This window comes from Bidens hawaiensis, unplaced genomic scaffold (genome assembly GCF_021521415.1).
Source record: "Bidens hawaiensis isolate Kalapana, Puna unplaced genomic scaffold, B.hawaiensis_p1.1 tig00012956_1, whole genome shotgun sequence".
Taxonomy (NCBI): Eukaryota; Viridiplantae; Streptophyta; class Magnoliopsida; order Asterales; family Asteraceae; genus Bidens; species Bidens hawaiensis.
The window spans coordinates 184167-209707 of NW_027492084.1; the positions used below are offsets into that span (position 1 = coordinate 184167).

Below are 25541 nucleotides of genomic sequence, written 5' to 3' on the forward strand. Positions count from 1 at the left end.
AAAGTGTCAGAACATAATGCGATGCTTTGGCATCGTCGGCTTGGTCATGCTAATACAAAAAATCTAAATCGTGTTGCTAAAAACAATTTAGTGCGTGGCTTACCAATCAAGGATTTTATGACTGTTGAAAAATGTGTTGCTTGTGCTTTGGGTTAACATCATCGATAATCTCATAAACCTAAGTTAATTAACACCATCTCGTCAATTTTCCAGTTACTTCATATGGACCTCTTTGGGCCGGTTCATGTCTTAAGTTTGTCTCGTAGCTCTTACTGTCTTGTTATTACTGATGACTACTCACATTTTACATGGGTATTTTTCTTGTCAAATAAGAGTGAAACTACAGATCTGATCAAGAAGTTTGTGGTGTTAATGGAGAATCAACTGAATCTAAAGCTGAAAGGAATCCATTGTGATAATGGAACGGAATTCAAGAATGCAATTCTGAATCATTTCTGCTCAGAAAAAGGGGTACTTCGTCAGTACAGCGCTCCGCGGACGCCACAACAAAATGGTGTCGCTGAAAGAAGAAACATAACACTAATCGAGGCAGCAAGAACAATGTTATGTGACTTTAAACTGCCACTATTTTTCTGGGCAGAAGCCATTAATATGGCCTGTTATGTTCAGAATCGGGTGATAATCAACAAGTCCAATATGAAGACTCCGTATGAGATTGTTTATGGTCATCAACCCATTGTCGCACATTTCAGAGCTTTCGGGTGTCCGTGCACCTTACTAAATCTAGAAACCACTCCAAAGTTTGGGGCCGTGGCAGATGAGTGTTACTTCGTTGGATATGCGGGAAATACAGCATATAGGGTCTACAACAAGTCAACCAAGCAGATTCTAGAGTCTTATGAATTTCGTTGGTTAGAAGAAAATGAGACTGACGCCCGTGTTGGTCCCGATTGATTATTCGACTACAATGAATTCTTCAAGCCCTTCATTGTATTTCTAGTCATCAACACAGACTCTCAAGGTGGTCCCATAGTGGAAGTTACACAAGACAGTTCTCAGTCACTGTCTCATATTTCTCCGTTACTGGATGATGATGTTACTGAGCTGACCAGTGCTTCGACCACAACCGACAATCAGCCTAAACAATCATTAGAGACCGATTGTTCACCAATCTCGTCTGATAATACTGCAAATGTTGAGGGGGTGAGTTTCGTTCGTCAGATATTCGGGAGCACACAGTTTCCCGACGCCATTCCAGATGAATACATTGCCGGCACCTTGTATTCTCACAGTACAACAACGTCTGGCTGGAAAAACCCCCTTTCTGATTCCGGGGAGAACGTAACAAATCTTCAACCTAACAGTGTTGTTTCTGATCATTTAATTCCATCAAGAATCCAAAAGAATCATCCGATTGAAAACATCATAGGTCCCATTGAAGCAGGTGTGTCCACCAGAAGTCAGACTGGACACATAAATAGTCGTATGTTTTCCTATTTCATATCTCAAATCGAGCCAAAGAATGTTGAGATGGCCCTTCAAGAACCTAGTTGGGTTGATGATATGCATGAAGAACTGAATCAGTTTGATAAGTTGAAGGTATGGAGATTGGTTAAACTGCCGGAAGGAAAGAAAGCTCTTGATACAAGATGGGTTTTTAGGAACAAGCAAGATGACACCGGGGTCATTGTTTGAAATAAGGCACGACTGGTAGTTCGCGGGTTTCGTCAGGTTGAAGGGTTAGATTACACAGAAGTCTACGCTCCAGTAGCTAGACTTGAGGCAATTAGAATTTTTCTCGCCTATGCATCGTATATGAGGTTCACAGTATATCAGATGGATGTTAAAACAACATTTTTGTATGGTGAGGTTAAAGAGGAGATTTATGTTGATCAGCCACCGGGTTTCGTTGATTCTAAGAAACCAAATCATGTCTACAAGTTAGACAAGGCCTTGTACGGGTTACTTCAAGCTACACGGGCGTGGTATGCTACACTGACTGCGCACCTTCTTGACCACGGCTACAAGCGTGGAACGATTGATCAAACCTTGTTCCGGAAAACTGTCAGAAAAGATTTGATTCTGATTCAGATCTATTTTGATGACATCATCTTCGGATCCACCAGTGCTGATTTGTGCAAAGAATTTGAGGATGTAATGAAGAAAAGATTTGAAATGAGCTTGTTGGGTGAAATGACAACATTTCTGGGTTTACAGGTTCGCCAAAGTCCGACAGGAATTTTGTTGCATCAAGGAAAGTATGTTGAAGATATGATGGCTGAGTTTGAACTTCAAGACTCCAAGAGTGCTAATACTCCAATGGCAGAAAGACCGCTATTATCATCTGATCCTGAAGGGAGTCCCGTAGATCAAACATACTATCGATCGATGATCAGGTCTCTGATGTATCTCACAGCTAGCCGTCTTGACATAATGTTTGTAGTTTGTCAATGTGCTCGCTTCCAGGCTAATCCTAAACTCTCTCATTTAATTGCTGTTAAACGTATTTTTAGATATCTGAAGGCACAACCGAAGTTAGGTCTTTGGTATCCCAAACAATCAGAATTTGATCTTTATGCTTTTGCTGATAGCAATTATGGTGGAGATGACATTGACAGGAAATCCACGTCAGCCGGTTGCCAGTTTCTCGGAGATCGGCTAATTTCATGGCAGTGTAAGAAACAACAAACAGTGTCCACATCGACAGCCGAAGCAGAGTATGTTGCCGCATCCGCTTGCTGCTCTCAGGTTATCTGGATGCAAAACCAGTTGCTGGATTACGGTTTGGAATTTCTTGACACCCCTATTTTCTGTGATAATGATGCGGCCATTGCTATTGTGAAAAAAACCCAGTCCAACATTCTAAAACCAAGCACATCGATATTAAAATTCATTTTATTCGTGACTGTTTCGATCGGAAATTGATTCATCTTGAACAAGTCCACACCGACAACAACGTGGCAGACTTATTTACAAAACCGGTCGAAACAGAAAAATTTAATGTGCTTGTGGGTTTTCTTAAAATGCTTCGTTTCGAGGATTGAGACTTTTTGGGGATAAATTTGTACATATTTTTTTATTTTTGCAAAAATTTAGGAGGAGAAAAATCAAAAAAACAAAAATAGTGTGTGTGTGTTGAAAAATCAAAATGTCAAAAATAGTGTGTGCGCGTTGTCTTTATTATTAAAAAAAATTATTATTAAAAAATTAGGAACTTTTCAAGATTCATTCTCGCTTAAAATTATGTCGGTTGCTCAAGTTTGAAGGACATATACTTGTATATGGTTGGTCCGGTGTTCTACTTGTAGTTTCACAGGATAGCCATTTACCTAACGACTGAAAGCACCCGGGGCGATTATGATGTGTTTTGTGTTTCGTATTCTTTCACTTAAAATTATGTCGGTAACTCTGAGCTGGAAGGACATGTGTTTTCATGCATGTTTGGTCCGGTCAACCACTTGTGGTCATAATGGATAGCCATTTACCTGAAGGCTTAAAGTGACCGGGGTGATTGAATTCTTAACACTGGAAAGTGATAGATAAATTGTTTCTGTGTGCCTAACGGGTGAAGTTATTAAGCTTAAAATGCTCTAGAACAGTCATTGATGTGTATGGTAGCTTTTCATGATGCGTAAAAGTTAAAGTGATATAAACTAAATTTGCTAAACTTAATGTGAAGAGTCATTTTGAAGACATGTGCATGTCTCCAGATACATCTCTCCGAATGATAGGCAGAAAAGCAATTACCCAGTCATACACGAGCCCGTTAGTGTCTTGATCACAAAAAATATTGTACTGTCAAGCTATTATTGTTATTATTATTTTAAAAAAATCAAAAAAAAAACTTATGATTGCAGTTACTTATTACTATTAAAGTTATTTCTTAAACAAGGCTTAAAGGGTAAAACTAGAACTACAGAGATGGGGGCACACAAGTAAGTCCTGTCATGTCTCGAATGAAAGGCTTGTCAGTTTACTAGCACTAAGTCCAACGTTCAACCTTGAATCTAAGCCTGTTTCTATATAAAATCTTTTGATCATTTGGGGTGATCTGGGGAAATCCAAATACGCTTTGAGAAGAGATAGGAGGCATCACAGGTCCATGAGTGATGTCCATTTAAGCCTTATGCCGAACTGAACCTTAATCATATCACTGATACGATGAAAAATCATGTTAAGTATGGGATACACGCTATCAACCTGTCTCTTGATGTCATAATAACGTTGAACATGAATCTTTGTGAAAGTACCTTAAACGATATGATTCCATGTTCGGATCTTTTCATAAAAAAAATTCGGCAGTTTTACTAAGAAATGAAATTTGATCCCGACTTTATAAATTAAAGGGAGTTGTCTTTTAATGTTATGTTGATTTATTTTTGGCTTTATTTTATTTTATTTTGTTTTGTCTCGCCTAATTTTATTTTTTTAAAAACTACTCTCCTCGAAACGTTCGTGTAAATTAAGTTTTCTTAAATTTGGGCTTGGAAAGATTTGGGTCTTTTTTTTTGTTGGGTCCTGACCTTAGTTGGGATGCCCTTAGTTTTCGGCTTGCTTTGAGCCCATTCAAGAGCAATGAAGATGTATTATATCAACCTCACACTGCTGATCAAGATAAAGACTCTACTGCTCGTAGAGCCGACAACACTTATATTAGCAGACAAGAGGAATCAGAGTCTTTAAAGCAATACATGGAAGCACCACCCATCACCAAAGAGAAATCATCCAGAATTCAGAAGAAACTACTTGAAAAGGGAAAGAAGAAACTGCTGGTGATGAAGAATTCTAATCAGAATGTTGTATCATAAGATCACCCATAAAGGTTTGTTGTCACTCTTGAAAAGGGTTTTTCTGACAGATATGGTGATCGATCTGGAGTTCTATCTTGGGGTTTTGATGCAGACAACAACATGTGGTGGGTTAAGAGAAAGTCAGGAAAAACTGAATACTATAAGAAGATGAAAGACTTTGGTTCCTGGACTAAAGTGGATTTGAGTGACTTAATAAATGCTCCATTCACCAACCCATCCAATGGCAAAAGGGGAACAGACTTCTGGAATTTTTTGAAGCGTCAAGTTGATAAAGGTTTTCCAAACATGACTACCGCCGAATCTTTCCTGAAGAAAGCCAAAGGTGTCTTAGATCCAAGGACTGGAAAAACTATGGTGAATGTGATGTGGTCTCCCACAAAGAAAGCTACTTACATCCCTGTACCAGATGCTATTCCTGATGGTACATTGGAGAACATGAGGTTCTGGTTCTATGATTCTTTCACTGCCACAGTCATTATTAAACTACAAAAGGGGAAAGGTCAGTACCGGTTCGTTGACCCCAAAGATTTGTTGAAGTTTGGTGAAAAGGGCATCAAGACTCTTAGCATGTTTTAGATTACAGCCGATCCGCTTTTTGAAACATCTGCCAAAGAATACACGAGCGTGGTAGCATCCATCATCAACAACAAATTTTGGGTTGGAGCATTGAAGGATGCAGATATTGATTACATGGAGCAAGATTAAAGAAGAGGCTACAAACCAAGGGGGAGATTGTTGGGCCTAGTTTTGTGGTTTGAGCTTAGTTTGTATTTAGTTCTACATGTTTGGGCTTGGGGTTTTGGGTTTTGTATGTGAGCCGTCGGTGGGCTTTTGGTTGTTTGGGCCGGCCTAGTTGGTTGATATCCATATATATAGGCATGTTATGTATAGGGTTAAAGGTTGTTCGTTCCTAGTTTTGGTGATCGCAGTTTTGCAAGTGCTTAAGCACCCGATGTATTTATAATATACGTGTGTTTTGAAGCAATCGTGTGTTATTTACTTATTCTTATTCTTATTCATGTTCTTGAGTCACCGAGTGTTGGTATTCCGCACCAATACTCGTTTGGTTGATATCATATTATAGTGATCCAGATTCGGGACTTGCAAAAACCACAAATCACATGCAACTGAACCTAAAAATATATGAAATGATTGGGAAAGAGATGAAATAGAGTGACGGAAGGGCCCACCAAATCGACAACAAACGACCAGAGAAGACCGCGTACCATACCAGGTGGCAAACCAAACACAGTTCACGCCTTCACCCACTTGTAAGGGACAATTCAAAGATAGTTGCGGTAGAGCAACACCATCGTGCGAATTGAACTTTATAATTAATATATTAATAGTTATTCTAATTATGACCAATTACAAGACTCAATTAAAATCAAACACTTGATATATCTTAAAATATATGACAAAGAACTCCATCGTGACAACTCACAAAACATTCTTAACTCGCTTGGGAGATTACATATAAAAAAAATAAATGGAATCTCAACCTAGTGACTCTATTAAAAACATGAAATTACATATTTTTCGAACTAGTTTTCAACTCATAATAGAGTTCATTTATGTAACATCCTACTTTTGATAATCAATAAAAGGAAATGTGTTTGTCTAAAAGTGTGTTAGTATTTAATTAAGTTAACTAAAATAACATAGTGTGGGCTTGATTAATGAAAGATGGAATAAAGGATGGAGATGGGCCTTAGGTACATGGGCTTAAGAGAGTATAAATACTCCTTAAACCTCCCTAAACCCTAAAATCTCTCATTCTTATCCACTAGCCTCCTTACACACTCAAAACACACACAAACACTCTCAAACCTTACGGCCGAGATCCAAGATCCAAGACCAAGCGTAGTTGTAATAGATCTTTGATCTATCAAGCTAGAATAACGTTCCTAGTCGTAAGTTGAAGATAACCTGTAGCTTAACATACATCAAGAGGTACGTTTTATGTATAAAGGTTTAGCTTTTAGGAACAGTTTGCCCTAAGACTTGCTACTAAGGAAAATCGGGTATTTGTATACCATAAAAATGTAAACTTGATGTTAAAAGTAAACTTAATGAACTCGTTGGTATGTACGGTTCATGTAAAACCCTAGATCTAGCTTAAACAAGTTTGAAATCAATAAAGGTTTAAACTTTATTGATTAGTGAGCTAGAACTTGGTCTAGGATAGAAATGAAAGCGTTTATAAGATGATATAATACTAAAAAATGAGAACGAGTATTAGAAAACGTGGTAATAATGATAATAATATGCTACAGTAGCATTCGAACATAAAGGTATTCGAATGAAAGGTTTTAGATTGAAAAATATTCGAGTAAGAAGTATTCGAATAGAAAGTGGGAAGGATGGAAAGCATATGAATCAAGTTTTTAAGGAAACCTCTGATGTAGCAAGTAATCGAATCGAATGTGGAAAAGTATTTGAATCGAATGACCATTCGATTAGAAAGAACCATTCGAATAAAAATTCATTCGAATAGAACCTGCCATTCGAATGGAATCTGTGATTCGAATGGAAGGACCATTCGAATGGAATCTTCTATTCGAATGGAAGGACCATACGAATAGAATTCGGCAATTCGAATGGAAGGTCCATTCGAATAGAAGGTCCATTCGAATAGAATCTGTCATTCGGATAGAACTGAGAATTCAATTAGAATAGTCCAGACTTAGAATTTTCTGATGAACTTGTATTAAAGTACAGCTTAACCTAGCAAGGGGCTCTGCCCCTTGGACCCCGCTAGGGCCTGCCGCCCCTAGAACCCCGCTGCCAGGGGCGCTGCCCCTAGGCCCCCGTTTGTTGAGGGTTATATTAAACTAGAAATACGATATGGATAGTGATAGTTGATTGATACGTGTAATCGATATACAGTTAGTCGTGCCCAGTTAAAGAAAGGAGTTACCATTAACTCTGAGAAGAACCGATTTCAGGTGAGTTTGTAGCCCATTTCTTTGTTATGTTTTCGGGGTTGTGTGCATACTCAAGTGGTAAGTGTATGATATGTGTTAGTATGAATATGAAGTATGAATTATGTATGTATGCTAATGCAAAGATTGAAAGTATGTATGAAAGTTTTATAATTATTAAGATAAAGAAAGGTAAGGTATGGTGGTATGGCAAGAGGGAACCAGACCCTGATAATATTCGAGGCAAGAGGGAACCGGACCCTGATAATATTCGAGGCAAGAGTGAATCGAACTCTAATAATATCCAAGGTAAGAGGGAACCGGGCCCTAATAATATTCGAGGAAAGTAGGGCGAAATGCTCTTTAAAATGTGTAAGTACGTATATAAAGAAAGAAGGTATGAAAGGGAGAAAGTATGAAGGTATGTAAGCATAATAGAATGAAAGTATAAAGTATGAATGAAAGTATGTGTGTATATATGTATGAATGAAGTATAAAGAAAGTAATATGTGTCTTCAGATACATATAAGTAAGTTGGTGAACGTATTGTATTTTGCCTTATTAACTAAAACTCACTCAGCGTAGCTGACTTTTAGTATGCACGCAGGTGAGTAGAATGAGGCAGCTGGCTTGAGGAGGGCACATGGCAGAAGAATAAAGAAGCTAGCATCTGAAGACTTAATTTATGATGCTTAAACTTAAAGACATGTTTTATATGGTTTAAATTTTAAGATTTATGTAATGAATGGTTGACATTTATCTATTCCGCGAAAAGTTTTAATTAACTCTGATATTCATAATTGTGTTTATGAGTAAATCCAAAGCTAAAGTAGGGCACCGAGACCGGGTCCTTACAATTAACTGTAACCATATGAGCTAAATGTGGTTGCCACTATTCCTCTATCTCAAGGTACAGAAACGCCTTCACAACATCACTCATGGTTGGTCTAGCGTCTTTATCTTCTTCAACACATTGCATAGCCACTTAAAGAAGATTACTTACTTGATTCTTTTAAAGACATGTTTTATATGGTTTAAATTTTAAGATTTATGTAATGAATGGTTGACATTTATCTATTCCGCGAAAAGTTTTAATTAACTCTGATATTCATAATTGTGTTTATGAGTAAATCCAAAGCTAAAGTAGGGCACCGAGACCGGGTCCTTACAATTAACTGTAACCATATGAGCTAAATGTGGTTGCCATTATTCCTCTATCTCAAGGTACATAAACGCCTTCACAACATCACTCATGGTTGGTCTAGCGTCTTTATCTTCTTCAACACATTGCATAGCCACTTAAAGAAGATTACTTACTTGATTCTTCTCATATTTACCCCTTATTGAAGGATTTAGTATCTCCATAATTTGTGTCTCTTTGAAACACTTGCTATCCCCGTGGACCTTCTCTCATATCCAACTTACAAGCCTCTTTTGTTCTAACCTTTTGTTATCATCAGTTGGTTGATCAAATGTGGGACTTCGTCCTATTATCATCTCTAGCTCCACCATCCCGTAACTATAAACATCAACCTTCTAAGTAATTGAACATTAAACTCCCACTCTGGAGCCAAATAACCTCTAGTCCCTCTTATCCTCGAAAAGATAGAATTTTCAGTTACGCCTTGGTCGAATAGCTCGGACAAACCAAAATCAACAACCTTTGGATTATAATCTGCATCCAACAATATGTTTTGTGGTTTAACATCACATTGAACAGCACAATCCAAGCATTTTTCGTGTAGATAAGCTAGCCCTTTCGCTACGCCTGATGCGGTTTCATACATATTCTTCCATTCAAGTTGGTTACTACCTAAGTTCCTTGATAATGAGCCTTTCTCGGTATACTCATTGACCAAGATCCTATGTTTTCCCTCAACACAATTACCATATGTTTCTATCAAGTTCTTATGATTTATCCTCCCAATTGTGCTCATCTTTGCTAGAAACTCAGCTTCTCCTTGGATAGCCTCGTGAAGTTGCTTAATTTCTACGACTCGATTGTCCGGAAGTATGCCTTTGTACCCAACGTCGCCACCACCTCTTCCAATCTCTTCTCTAAAATTATTAGATGCCTTAGCTATCTCTGCGTATGTAAACCTTTTGAATCCAGTTGAAATTTCTAGATAGGTTTGGGTTGTTGTACCGGAGGGTTGTTTGGTGATATAATAGAATAATACAAATGAAGTAACTTCGATTACCTTGAGGATAACACTGAACCACAACATAACTTTAGCGTCCCATTTGCATTCTTGTTTTCATATGTTCTCTTTAGTTGAATTATAGAACTCAGGCAATCCAAGATGGACTCGTTAGCAATCGTTTGATTATATGTTAGTACTTATTTTTTATGTAGCTTAAGATAAGTAATGTAACGAGTGCCCTTGTAGTAGCCATTGAACAACAACGTCTTGACATAACATTGAAATAAGAATGTCTCTTCTTGAAAGGTGAATTGGAAGGCTTTACAATTGGAGTTAGTCAAGCATGACGTCTTGCACTCATTCAAAGTGGCATTAGGAATATATTTATAATCAAATCCATAAAATTCCACATGAGGGAGAGTTATGAAGTCATAATTCTCATGATGTCCGAATAGATCATGTATACATTCACACACAAAAGACTAGTCGGAGTGGTTATTGCTCTTGTATCCATGCATGCAAGTGCACCTCCTTCTTAAATCAGAATTGTATATATAAAGGCTATCTGGACCAAAAATCCCATGAATTGTACATGATGCTAAAAACGCTTGCCGTGAAACACTCCACCTTCTATTTTTAAGTGGGTATATTCTAATATTGCCATCAACATCAAGTGTGAGTCTTCTTTGAATGGCATCACCATAGTCCGTTGTTTTAAAATAAAGATTATCCGAGGATTAGAAACACCCTTTGGAATCAAGAAAAGCCAATCTACGTCCCATGATACTAAATATGATCTAGGCCAGTAAACGCTGGTAACTTCATTGCTACTGTAAAGAAGGCGGGTTACATTGTCATTGTCAAAGTAGAACTTGTAGTGTCCAAAAGAACAATTTTTCGAACTTCTTGAAGATATGAGGGCGGTATCTTTTGTGAAAAGCTTATTAGGCAAGATAGTGTCGGTTGGAAAACTAAAGCTTTGCTAAAGATATGAGTTCTTATCTAACTGGATAAGAACAAGGTGTGACGCCCGACTAAAAACTAATCTAATAGGAGAATAATATAACCAAGCTTATGTAAATAAAATAATATGTAACATCCCTAAAATTTCGATCCAAATTGGACAACTTAGTAAAGGTGAAGGCAAATTTAATCTCAAAAATATATAAATTTAAATAAGGAAATAGAATTATTTCATGTTAAGGAAATAAGGAAATAAAAATATTCAATAAGGAAAACTCATCACACATGGAAAGATGGAAGAAAGTAGAAGCATTCCACCTGGGTATAAATAAGAAAGATAAATCCAATCCCACATTGAAACTAAGAAAGAAATGGAAGCTCTTTATAAGGAAGAGATTTTCCATAGTAATATTCTTTTATGCTTAGCATGCACCCAGCGATCCTGGCGGAGACTGCAAAGCACCCGACGCGCACACGCACGAGCACGGGCGAGGGCGATGGGCGCAATTTGGCGCTTTGGTGACATGTGGCAGACGCTAGGGCTGAATCATCATCCACGTGTGTTCTTCCTGCCATCGTGTTAGTACACGGTTTTGCGTCTCGAGTCTTTGTAATTAGCGTTTTGTATTTATCGTTTATTTTAATGTAAAATTTATTAATATATTAAGTTAGTTCGTTAAAGAACAGTCTAGTTCATTAAGGATGTTTAACGAACTAGATGTTAAGTTAAGTTATCTCCTAATTCGTTAAGGATGTTTAACGAATTAGAAGGCAATTCGTTATTGTTTATTTATCTATTGTAATGTAACGAAGCAGGAGTCTAGTTCGTTACGGAATGTGTAACGAACTAGACCTGTCTTCTATATATAGAGGTGTTATCCTCTGTTTAATTTAAGTTTTGAGTTAAAACTAACTATACTCTGTCAAATCGCTCTCTCGTTCAAAGCTTCGTTAATCTATTAATATACATACACCTAATACAACTACTATACATAATATACAATCTAATTAAGAGTAATCATGAACTAGATCTTATTACGATTTAGATCTAGGATAATCTGTTATAGATCTGGGTTGAATCGTTGGTTCAAACAAGTGGTATCAGAGCTTTCGGGGATTCAATTGCTCTTGATTTATATGTTAATTAGTTAACTGAGAACTGATAAGTGTAATTTTGGTATTATTTAGTTATCGGTCTGATTTTGATCAAATTGTTTATTGATTTGATTGTTAATGGATTGAGTTTGGTTGGATTGTTGATCGTTAAGGTATTGGGAAGGTTTTGTGATTCGGAATTGGAAATTGAATTGGATATGTGTTGATTTAGATTGGATCTGAATTTTGACCAGAACAGGGTATAAGTTTGGTCAAATTGGTTTTGGTTGTGAGTGAATTGGTTTACGAGATGTGTTGATTCACAAGACTGAGAACATAATTCAAAATTTACCTCGGATGAGCTAGAAGAAGTGAAGGCCATGAAGGCAAATTGAAGATCCTTAACTTCTTCCTCAGTATAGTTTTCTTCTTCAGCAACATCAATCCGGGAAAAATTAGCAGTCCGATTGCAGATGTTGAGAACTGACATTTGGTCATTCCAAGAAAAATTACCAATCCCCGCTCGCTCTCATTTGAACCAGCTGCATTATCACCTCTTGCATTACTCACAAGAACCAATGCCCTTTCTCTGTTTCCCTCCTTGGTTGGATTCGTACATTCACGAGCGAAGTAACCCGACCCATGACAGTTGTAGCACCAGAGTATCTTTGTTAGATCCCACATTCTAGTTAGCTGGCACATTCCAGTTGTTTTGGCCTGTTCTCTTGGTAAACTTCTTCGCTCTAAACACTGCCATGGCTATTTGCCAAGAGATATCCTTTTCCTCCACATCATCAGGATGGATTTGATCAAACGTTTGTATTAAATTATTTAATATATGACAAGTTAGGTTTATATATGTACACATTTATAATTGCGCTATATTTAGATAAATATTATTTAAATAATCATATAGTTATTCAACTCATATTTATTTATTTAAACTAATGATTTCACAATAACAATAACCGTAGAGTTCAATCCATCAATTTATAATCGGTTTTTCAATTACTTCATACGGATTTGTTTGGTCCGGATCATGTATTGAGTGTTTCTCGCAGTTCTTATTGTCTGGTTATTACTAATGACTACTCACATTTTACTTGGGTGTTTTTCTTGTCAAATAAGAGTGAATCCGCATAATTGACAAAACGCTTTGTGATGCTCATGGAAAATCAACTCAATCTGAAGCTAAAAGGAATTCGTTATGACAACGGCACAGAGTTCAAGAACTCAACATTGAATTATTTTTGTGTTGAAAGGGAGTACTTAGACAATACAACTCAGCTCGCACACCACAACAAAATGGAGTTGCTGAGAGATGGAACATAACTCTAATCGAGGCTACAAGAACTATGTTGTGTGATTCGAAGCTACCTTTGTTATTCTGGGCTGAACCAGTCAACACCGCCTATTACGTTCAAAATCGGGTGTTGATCAACAAATCGCAAATGAAGACTCCCTATGAAATTGTTTATGGTCACAAGCCTACTGTAGCACACATTCGAGCTTTTGGTTGTTCGTGTACTTTACTAAATCTCGAATCGACTCAAAATTTTGGAGCTAAAGCTGATGAATGCTACTTTATCGGATATGCTGGTCACACTGCCTATTGAGTCTACAATAAGACAACAAAGCAGATAGTGGAATCCAATGACGTGCGCTGGCTAGAAGAAAATGAGACTGATGCTCGTTTCGGTCCTGACTGGTTATTCGATTATAATGAATTGTTTAAGCCATTTAATGTGTTTCCATTTGTTGATGAATAAAACTTAGGTGCGGGGACTTCAAATACTATTGATGAAGAGGACGATATGATTACTGATTTTCAAAAATCTCTTGTGCTGAGTATAGATCCGTCAGAATCAATGGATAGTGCTCAGACATTGTCTGCAAGTCAACAGGAAAGTGTTACTGAGACTATACCTTCACTAGAATCTCCTAAAGTATGTGAACAGCACACCAATGAAACTTATGTGACCGATGTTTCATCGGTTGAGGGGGAGAGTGTCATTCATCAAATTTTTTGTAGCACCTTATTCCCATATGTCATAACAAATGAATACATTGCCAGTATCTCGTACTCTCATAGTACTGCGGCATCTGGATGAAAGAACCCCCTCTCTGAAATCCTTGATGATCCGAAAAATCTGCCAACTAGCAGTTCCGTTCTTGATCATTTCCGATAAGACTTTAGCGGGGTCATCCAATCGAAAATGTCATAGGTCACCTTGAAACAGGAGTCTCAACCAGAAGTCAGACATGACACATCAACAGTTTCTTATTTTCTTGTTTCATCTCTCAGATTGAACGTAAGTCTGTTGAAATGGCTTTGCAAGAACCAAGTTGGGTGGATGCTATGCATGAAGAATTGAATCAGTTTGAGAAACTCAAGGTCTGGAGATTGGTTGAGTTGCCCGTTGGGAAGAAAGCTTTAGATAGAAGATGGGTTTTTCGTAACAAGCAATACGATACTGGGGTTATCGTTCGAAACAAAGCGCGGCTTGTGGTCCGTGGTTTTTGTCAGGTTGAAGGTTTAGATTACACTGAAGTGTATTCTCCAGTGGCTCGTCTTGAGGCCATTCGTATTTTTTTGGCATATGCTTCCTACATGGGGTTCACATTTTACAAAATAGATGTCAAGACAACGATTCTGTATGTAGAAGTAATAGAGGAAAAATATGTGGACCAGCCACCAGGTTTTGTTGACTCAAAGCATCCTACTTATGTTTACAAGTTAGACAAAGCTCTCTATGGTCTTCTTCAAGTTCCTCGGGCATGGTATGCAACTCTAGTGCCTCATCTATGGGGCATGGGTACAAGCAAGAAACCATCGATCAGACTCTATTTCTTAAAACAGTTGTGAAAGATCTGATCTTGGTTCAGATTTACGTCGATGATATTATTTTCGGCTCCACCAGTACTGCTCTATGTTCTGAATTTGAGGAAGTGATGAAGAAGAGATTTGAGATGAGCTCGTTGGGGGAGATGACGTCATTTATGGGATTACAGGTTCGTCAAAGTTCGACAGGAATTTTGCTACATCAAGGAAAATACGCCGAGGACATGTTAGCAAAATTCGAGATCCAAGATTTTAAGAGTGCGAAAACTCCTATGGTGGAAAGACCTCTTCTTTCATCTGATCCTGAAGAGAAATCCGTAGATCAAACATACTATCGACCGATGATCGGATCCCTAATGTATCTCACCGCCAGTCGTCAAGACATCATGTTTGCAGTCTGTCAATGCGCGTGTTTCCAGACTAATCCTAAAATTTCTCATTTAATTGTTGTTAAACTAATTTTTAGATATCTAAAAGGGCAATCAAAGCTAGGTGTTTGGTATCCTAAAAATTCATAATTTGATTTATAGCTTTGCTGACAGCAATTATGGAGGTGATGATATTGACAGAAAATCTACGTCTACTGGATGTCAATTCTTGAGTGTTCGACTCATCTCATGGCAATGCAAGAAACTACAAACGGTGTCCACATCCACTGCTGAGGCTGAGTATGTTGTTGGTTCTGCCTGCTGTTCACAGGTTATCTGGATGCAATACCAGTCGCTGGATTACGGTTTGGAATTTCTTGAAACTCTAATTATTTATTCAAAACTAACTTAACTAATTTTAACTTAACTAACTGTGAAACTTAACGGAACTAACGATAATAAGAAAACGAATCACCTAGGTAGGACTGACTTAACGGTCGTAAGATGACACAGGTGCTAACATGTGGTTGAAACCAGAGTTCTAAAGATGGGCTAACATAGGTGAGGTCGAGGCAACTGGGTCCTTACGATCAGTTTTGCTAGAAAACCATAACGACATCTAGATAGCTTTTAATTCGTGGTTATTGATCTACGTACCCTAATAACTCATCACTTGGTCCATGTCTACGTTACAGATCTCACTAAGGCTCGAGCTAATTACCAACCTAGGAGTAGAGGGGTAATTCAATACTAAGGACAAAATAACTCAACTTACAAACTTAAACCTAGCCGACAATGGGAAAACCGCACGTGGTCTCGCAACGACTAACTTTACGAGAAACTCCTGTTATCTTTAAGAAGATGGTGACTGATTTATGGAATCATGCCTCCATTAATCAAAGAGGTGATGGGGGAGCTGTGGCAATTGATTCAAAGATCCAGAAGAAGCATGTTATTATTTCTGAGGCTATACTACGTGAGGTGTTATTGTTTAGTGATCAACCTGATTACCCTACAGAGTTTTCTACGGAAGCCGTGTCTCCAAAGACTCTCCCAACACATGATTGAACATGTTAAACTTTTGTCGTAACAGATCTTGTCGGCTTTTTCTCATATCCTGATTTCCCTCATACACCTCAATGAGGGCTTCCCATAACACCTTAGCAGACTGTAGCTCTCTGAATCCCAAGGCAATTTCAGGTGAAAGTGTCATTGTTAAGGTAGCAAGAGCCTTTTCATCCTCTTCAATCTTCGCATCTTTTATTTTCACATATTTCTCAAATCTGAACTTCCACTCGGCGAACCCCTCATGAGACAGTAAACGGGGTACACGAGTAGCAGTTCCCTTGATGGAGTCCAACTCTTGATGTAGAGCAGCATTTGAAGATGTATTAGTTAATTGGTCCATATTTTAAATTATAATCCAAATGAATCAGTCCAAAATAATCAGGCCCAATGAGATTAGGTTCAATAACAAATAATCAAAACAGAGAACCCAAAGCCAGGCCCAAGAAATGCTAGAATCCTGAGAACCTTGAAATTCAACCGAGAACGCCCAAAACTTCCCGAGAACACTGAATATTGACCGAGAACACGTGAACAGTAATCGAGAACACCCAAAACTTCCCGAGAACACTGAGTGTTGGCCGAGATCAATCAGGAATGCTCGAGAACCCAACAAAGATCTCCGAGAACGATCAAAACAACCCGAGAACCCTCACAAATGTCCGAGAATGATCAGGAATGCCCGAGAACCCAACAAAGATAACCGAGAAAGATCAAAATGACCCGAGAACCCTCACAAATGGTTGCGAACGATCAAGAATGCCCGAGAACTCACAAGAAATTGACTTGGTGATTAAGTTGAATCCCGAAAACAATGGGATTTGAATTTAAAATCAGAAATCAAATCAAATCCTTCCCAAAAATATCTCAACAGCCGCGATGAACACGAAGAACGACTAGTCTTCAATTTCCAGAAATCTTCAAGCAATTATCAACAAAAATTACCCTTTGAATCAATGATATCACCTTAATCGAGAACAAGATTTGGGTGTTTTCGGTTACTGTTCAAGTGTTCTCGGCCAATATTCAGGGTTCTCGGGTATTGCTTTTAATTGGGCCTGCTCTTATTTGGCCTTAGAGTTCTCTATTGGGTTCTCTATTATTGGGCCTAGTTATTAGACTAGTATATCTTTGGACTATTTACTTGGACTATAGATAAAGATGGACCAATTAACTAACACGTCATCAAATGTTGCTTTGCATCAAGAATTAGATTCCATCATGGGAACTGCTACTCGTGTACCCTGTCTACTGTCTCATGAAGGGTTCGCTGAGTGGAAGTTCAGGTTCGATAAGTATGTGAAGATGAAATATGCAAAAATTTGGAGAAGCATTTCCGGGGTCCTTAAACTATCACCTATCAAAAAGAAAACAGTGATAAAATGGTTGTAAAGCCAGTCGAAATGTACTGCGATGCGGATTTTAAAAAGATTGAAGAAGATAAGAAGGCTCTTGCTACTTTAACAATGGCACTTTCACCTGAAATTGCCCAAGGATTCAGAGAGCTTCAGTCTGCTAAAGTGTTGTGGGAAGCCCTTATTGAAGTATATGAGGGAAAGAGCATATGAGAAGGAGTCGACAGGACCTGTTGCGACAAAAGGTCAATATGTTCAATCATGTGTTGGGAGAGTCTTTGGAAACTCAGCTTCAAAGATTCGTTATGTTGGTAATTGCAATGAGGTCTGCAAACATCAATCTGACTTCTATTGAAACAAACAACAAACTGGTTAACTCTCTGCCACAAAGCTGAGACATGAATGTTGCAGTGATCAAGAAGACTAAAGATTTAGCCAGATTAACTTTGTAAGAGGTGATGGCTATCATCAAGTCCTGTGACATAGATGATAAACAACGTGCCATAAATCATGCTAACTTTTGCAATGCAGTTGGCTACAGTGTTGCCTCTAATAATGCTCTCATATCACAAGATAGTCTTTCTATGTTCAAATCCTCTCAGGGTCAGTATGCTTAGCCACAACAATCTTAGAACAACTTCTCTATGTTTAGGTCCTCTCAAGGTCAATTCACTCAGTCACCACCACGGCCTGCTCTTGTGTTCTTTCAACAACATGCTTCAACAACTAAACCTCAATTAACTATTGGGTCTTCTAGTCAGTCTCCTACTCAAGTTCCTTCTATTTCAAATGAGACTAAAGAAAAAATTGCCTTGATGGCAAGTTTCATGAACTGCTATAATGTTTTTCTCACTGGAGATCTAGTTCAACCAGTTGTAGTTGCTGAACTGGATCAAATCCATCCTGATGATGTGGAGGAAATGGATATCTCTTGGCAAATAGCTATGGCAGTGTTCAGGGCAAAGAAATTTACCAAAAGAACAGGGTGAAACAACTGAATATGCCAGCCAACTAGAAGGTGGGATTTAACAAAGATACTCTGAGGTGCTATAACTGTCATGAGCCAATGCTCGGGACCACAACGTTTGGGTTTTACCACCGCCAGGGTTTGCTAACCAAATAAACATCGTTTAAAATATTTTGCTTTATTATATGTTAATTTGACTAATTAATTTTTTGGGTTTAACGCTCAAATTTTACCAATGGTGTCTATATCGTAACCACATGTGATACTGACCAAATTCGTGTCGATTCATCGTCGTAACGCTTGGGTTTTACCAACGTCCGTCTTTCAACGATGGGGTTTTGCCAACTGCCCCGGCACAACGCACCAGGCAGAAAAACTAGTTGAATAATAAAATTGTTAAGAGTCGAGCAAAGTTGTTCAAGAATATGTGTTTGTACTCAAGGAAGCGATATACATATACAAATTCAAGGCCTTGCCTATTCAATCTAATTTGCAACAAAGCAACCTAGGAAAAACTCTTTATTGAAGTCACAAAGTAAAACGGAAAAAAAAACAAAAACAAAAACAAAACAAAGAAGTATACCCCTATATAGTATCCCCTCTTCTTATTGAGCATGGCATCAGATTCTTGTCTAGACTTCTTTTGAATTGCTATCTATTTGATTACAATCTCCTATTGCAAATCACCACAGTTTTCGATGTAGCTCGATTTCTTATGACAAGTGTGCCTCCTCATTTCTTTCTCAGTTACATAATTAGTTCATTTGGACTTTGCATTCTCGTCTCCTGAACTTCTGTGCTTCGGTCATGGTCTTTGGTATTCATGTTCATTCCTCACCATTGATTGTAGTTAAACCATCGCCATGTGCTTTGAGACGGTTCATCTCTTTCTTTCATACGGTGTGGTCTACAAGTACAGTCATCAATTCCAATCTTTCCTAAGTTTTAAGAACTGTCTTATCCAAGGGTACATAACCCTATACATTTTCCATACTTCGCATAATTTTCCGTAACATACCATGGCATAACTAGAGTCACATCACATTAAGTCACATGTCACTAGACGATTTTGAACTTAGAAATGCATACCAATGGAGTTTTAGTGATTTGAAATCAACATGGATTGTTAGGAACACCTAGTGATTAATAATTCAGCCTCAATTTACCTAGATATTTGTGATTTCTTCTTCTTTCTTACTTCATCGACTCACACACACACACTTCTGTAGAAGTTTTATGAGTTTTGGACCTTTGGTAGTGTGATACATGGCTTTCAACATAAAGTCCATTTTGTTTGAATTTGAGAGTAACCAATTTGGCCCTCCAAGTTTAATTTATTCACTTTTGAGATTATAATTATAATTCACCCTTTTAACTCCTGACTTATTAATTTTGGGAAAAAAAATTTCAAGGAGGTAAAACAAGGAATCCCAAACACCCCTAAAATATCCACACTCCATTATACTAAAGGGCTTGGTGTCTAATGAACTAATGGTATCAATGTGTTTGTTAAGATGGAGTCCCAACCAAGTGGTTAGGGTTCAAGTCTCACATTAAACAAAAATATGTATTTGAAGAAACGTGGATCTACTCACTGGTAGCAGATCTACTTTCCTCGGGTGTGATTATACTATTTCACCGATGGTTCTTCTGGATCTGTGTTCTTCCACCTACAAAATGAACAGCGCCGTTACTTACCCCTCAGAAAGGGACAGAGGGGTCCTCTTTGGGGTAACCCTCCGGCGTGAGAATAAGTATATGTAGGAGAAGATGATAATGTGAGAGTAAGGGAATTTGGAGAGTATTGCTTAATAGCTGAATACTGTATGTTACTCTGTATGATTATGTGATTGAATATGCTTCAATGTGAATCAATGTGTCTGTAACTGTGTACATTATGATGTATTTATAGTGCTAGGGTTTCCACTGATTGAGCTGAGACCAAATTAGGGTTTTGTTGGCCTCCTCCAATCGATTTGCGCCACGTGTCCCTGGAGACACCTGGTGCTTTTTCATTGGTTATGATCACGTGGTAACCCATGAGTCATGCTGAGCTGTCCACCTTTCATTTAGCAGCTGTCAACATCAGCATATCCTTATTCCTTAAAAAGATGCCTTCTGGAAGGTTGTCTGACGTGCACAATCAAGGTTGCCCTAATCCTGATTTGGATAAGGACGAGATTGATTATGTGCATGTGTGATATGCGCCCATCCTGAGGATGCGCGAGGTCTTCTCTTTATTCTCACGCGCAGATATTTCATGCGCAGATGCGATACGCACAAGCATGTAATACGCGTCACGCGCGGATGTCCCACGCGCAGCTGCGCCATGCGCAACTGTGATATGGGTGGGCATGTATGATGCGCGAGCATGTGATATGCGCCGCGCGCGGATGCACCACGCACGATGTGATATGCATAAGCATATATGATGCGTGAGCATGTGATACGCGCGAGCATATGTGATGCATGAGCATATGTGATGCGTGAGCATATGTGATATGTGCAAGCATGTGATGCTTGAGCATATGCGATATGCGCTGTGCGCATAAGTTTTGGCTTTGTGCCTTGATAATATCTTTGATTTCTAATGTCTTGTATATATCTTGTGGGTTGACCCGCCCCGCTCGATGTTGAGGCGGGTACATACCTCTTCAAGCCCCCCCAGTCTAATGTGTGTCTTATCTCGCGCGAGCGCGGTAAGATAGATATTAGACTTACTGATTTGGTCTTTTAATGGGGTTTTGTCGTTTTGTTGGTTGTTTCCACCGTTGCGCGAAGTTCTATCCATTTGGTTGAAACGAAGGGTCCAAACACGTGGTTAGTTGGTGGTGACGTGCGCCGTAAACGTGTCAGATGTTTCGTGTGCTCGAGGTGCTACAGTTGCCTTTCATGTCCCCTCGCACAGCTGTCTTGAACACGTGTCGCGCTCGCATTGGTTTGCACCTGCGAGTGGGGGCGCGTCTCTGCTCCGTGGCAGTTCCGTTACGTTTTCATGTCCACTCAAACAGTGTCAAGGACACGTGCCGCGACCACGTTGGCTTACAGCTGCGAGTGGGGGCGCGTGAAATCCGATCAGTTGCCAAATTTCTCTCTCCTGGGCCTATAAAAGCAGGCCCTTAAGAAATTTTTTATCTTCATCTTCATTGTTGCTAATTTTCGAATTTCTGCCTTTCATATTCTGATTTGAGTGTATTCATCGTTTCGAATCCTCGATTATCTGCTGCTGCAGTTGTATGTCTGATAGTTCAGACTCCTCTAACCCCTCAATCACCTCTATTGCCTCTCGAAGACGCCGTGTGAAATCTGTGGTGATGTCGACATTGAAGCAAAAGGGCAAGGGGAAGAGGGTTGTTGAGACCACATCGGAGGAAGTAGGGAGGACCAAGGCCACGAAAAGGTGGAATGAAATCCCCTGCAAATTGAGGCAGGCCGATCTCGACAGCCTCATCTCGTCACAGGGTTTTCCCCCTGTGTTTGGCTGCATGTTGCCTGTGGCCGGGCAAACGGCGGCGGACCCGCCTCCCGGCTATATTTCACTGTACACCCATTTTTTCACCCACTGCAACCTTCGTCTTCCGATGACAAGGTTTGTAGGCGCGGTGTTACGGTTTTTCGGGATTCATATATCCCAAGTCCATCCGTTTGGACTTGTGCGCATGACTCATTTCGAGTTCATGTGCAAATCACAGCGCGAGGAGCCCACCCCTCGGCGCTTTCAATTTTTTTACAAGCCCAAGATCCAAGATTCTTGGATCTCCTTTATTCCTCGCAGTCAGAAGGTTAAGTGCAGCACCGTGTCATTCAAGAGCCTTAATGACTGGTCTGAGAGGTTCATCTACATCAGGGCTGGTGTAATCCCCATCCGCATGACGATGCGCGCGATCGATTCTGCGCCCGCGGATGCGGATGTTATTAAGAACCCAACCGGCGCCTGGGTTAAGAAACTGACCGCCGAACCATCTCCCGCCAAGAAAATTCGCGAGGAGGCGCTGGTGGGGGTCGGCATGAGTAAGCTGTGGGCCGACAGCGCGCTTGAGCCCGTTATCCAAGTCGACGGGTTGTGTAAGTTTATTTCATTGCTTTATTTCTTTTTCTGCGCGAACATAATTCTTTTGCTGATATCACTTGACTTGTTTTTGCGCAGTCACCAAGGATTATATCCACGCCGCTTATGATGATCAAGTGGAGGGTGGCTCCGTCGCGCTTGGCGCTGGGGAGGTTGGTTTCCCAGATCGCTTCGATGACATGTTCATCCCTGTGGATCTGGAATTTGACTTTGATAGCGACGCGCCTGGTAAGCCTTCGCACTTATGCTTATTCCTTTAGAATACCAAAGTTTATTAACAGTTCTGTTGCTTGTATTTGCAGATGCGCTCGAAAACTACGAGCTGGAGCTCGCGGAAGAGGAGGAGGAGGAAGAGGAGGCGCCCCTACTAAAGCGCAAAGCTAAGGGGAAATCTGGCGCAGGGGGCAGTAAGAAACAGAAGAAAGATGACACCCCTGTCGCTCATCCCCATGCTCAAACGAAGGGACCTGAGGAAACCCAGGTGTTTACCACCAAGGTTTCTTTAGCTTCCTTGCCTGTGAGAGTGGGCAGACCTCCTGTCCACTTGAGGTATGGTGGCGTGACCTCCTCCCTTCGCGCGGCTGAAGAGAGAAGCAGTGCCGCGCCTGCGACAGGTACACTTTGCTTACCCATAATGGTTCAATGAGGGCGATCCTGATTGAATTATTATTAAATCTTTTCTCATTTGAATGTTTGCAGGACCGGCGACGGTAGCAGATCAGCCGCAGGCGCAACAGGGTGCTGAGGCTGCGCCGGGGGCTGCTTCGAAGTCCCCTGTTCTACCCTCAGAAAAGGGTAGAATGAACTTTATGGCGATGTTCGCCGCGCGAACAGAATTGCGCCAAGGTATGTTTGCGCATTTGTCTTCTGAATTTTTTGTTTTGATCAAGTCATAAACCATTTTTTGTTGTTGCTTTGTTCATAGGAGTTGTAGCTGGCGTACAAGCTGCTGGTGACACTCCTGGCGCCGTTGCCGGCGCCGCTGGTTCTGCTCCTGCTCCTGCTAGTGCTGAGTCTCCCCTTATTGGGATTACAAAGGAGCAGGAAGCCGTATTGCGCGCCGAACTGGCGGCGTCGAGACCTCCCTCGCCTCCTCCTACGCGCAGCCCTCTCCGCGAGACTGGTTTGGAGCCCTCCAGGTCGCAGAAGAAGAGGCCGATTGAAGAAGATGAGGAGGATGAGGGAGCTCAAGCTGAAGACTCCTTCGGAGTCCGTGCCAGCCCTGCGATGCCACAAGACTTCGCAGCGCAGACTTCTGGTGGGGCTGGCGCTGACTTTTCTGCTTCATCCCCGCAGGTATGTTTTAATTTGTTGCTCCGCTGCGCGTACTTCCATATAAGTATGTTTTTATGACTTAGAACATTTCTTGTGTTTTGCTGGAAGGTGACCACGTTTACCGCCCGAGATGGAATATTAACGAAGACAGTTCCTTCCAATCCATGGGTGTATGCGAGGACTTCTGGGCTCATGCCGTGCCTGCTACTGAAAGGAGGTATCAGGAGGGGCGCACCCGCGCTGACTTGCTCAACGATCACATTTTCGCTGGGTCGGCTTTCTTTGCTGCCTCCCAGGAGCTTCGTCGTGATTATATTAAAGTACGCGATGCTCTTGTGGAAGCCCAGCAAGAGGCTAAGGTGGCTGCCTGGAACCTTTCTGATGCTCGCGCACGAGCTGAGAAACTCCAGGCGGAGCTCAGCGAAAACCGAGCAAGTGCCAACACCGCCTTTATTAAGCGCGGGCATGAGCTCCAAGCTGCGCGGGAGAAGCAGCAGGTGGCGGAGGCCGAAGTTGCCAAGTACGCGCGGAGAGTGCGTGTCTTGGAACAGCAGGCGGAGGCGCATGACCAAGCTATCGTCCAGAGTATCACTGAGAAATCATCACTGGAGAGTGAGGTTGCGCGCCTGAAGAAGGAGTTGGCGGCCGCGCAGGCCGATAGAGATGAGGCCTTGGCGACGGCAGCGTCTAGCCAGGAAGCACTTGATGCTGCGCAGGCGGAGAAAGAAAAAATTTTGGCGGCAGCAGCGTCTGATAATGAGGAGCTAAAAAAGACCAAGGAAACTGTTGAGTTATTAAACTCCCAGGTTCCTGCCCTCGAGACGTCTGTTGCTGGCCTCGCGCAGGATCGCCAATGGCTGGTGTCACAGGGCATGACTCGTTGCGCTTTGGCGATGAAATATTCTGCCGAGTTTCAAGCCCTTGTGATGGACTGCAATGCTGCCGCGCGCTTGGTGGGTCGAGCTGAAGGGTTTACGGATGGGTATGAATATGGCATGTTGAAGAAGAACCCATCCGACTACCCTTACAAGAGTGACGCGGCCTGCGCGGACATGGCCGCGGTGGGGGAGAAGTATATGAATACACCCATCCCCATCCTTGTGCAGGTACCTTGACCTTAATGAGTTTTTCTTGATTAATTTTCCAAGTGTTTTGTACTCAATACTTTTCTAATGATTTGCAGATAGCTGCGCTTGCTGACCAGCCCGACCTCGGCGCGCTAAAGAAGTTGCTCGATGAATGCGAGAGGGCTGGTAGCGATGATGGTGGCGCGGGGGATGTTACCCCTGCCAGCGGCTCTGGCGCGGCGAAAGAATCTGCTCCTGACACCGTCGTGATAGAAGACTCCATTGAGGAGGAAGAACTTGACTATGGTCAGTTTGGAGATGAGGAGCGGGCCGCGCCAGATGCTGCGGGAGATGATGAGGGTGATGAAGTGGCTGACGTCGACGTGGAGACTTGAGAAGCCCTTCATCTTTCTAATTTTTTTTTTTTTTTTTTTTTTTTGTTATACTTGTAATTTGTAACTCATCACACTTGTAAATTTCAATGCTATGGAATGAAATTTGTTTTCCTTTTTTCACATCTTGCGCATTTCCATTCATCTCTTCATGTTTGCTTGTATAGATATAAGATATGCTTGCACGTTAAAATAAGAACAAGGTTGTAAGGAAATTATTTACTTAACCATAGTCCTATTTTG

The 25541-nt window shown here is 40.5% G+C and overlaps 1 pseudogene; it reads right to left on the reverse strand.

The window, feature by feature from the left end:
• Nucleotides 1–8902: 8902 nt before the first annotated feature.
• On the reverse strand, nt 8903–12582 carry LOC143542759 (putative receptor protein kinase ZmPK1; annotated as a pseudogene).
• Nucleotides 12583–25541: the final 12959 nt, after the last annotated feature.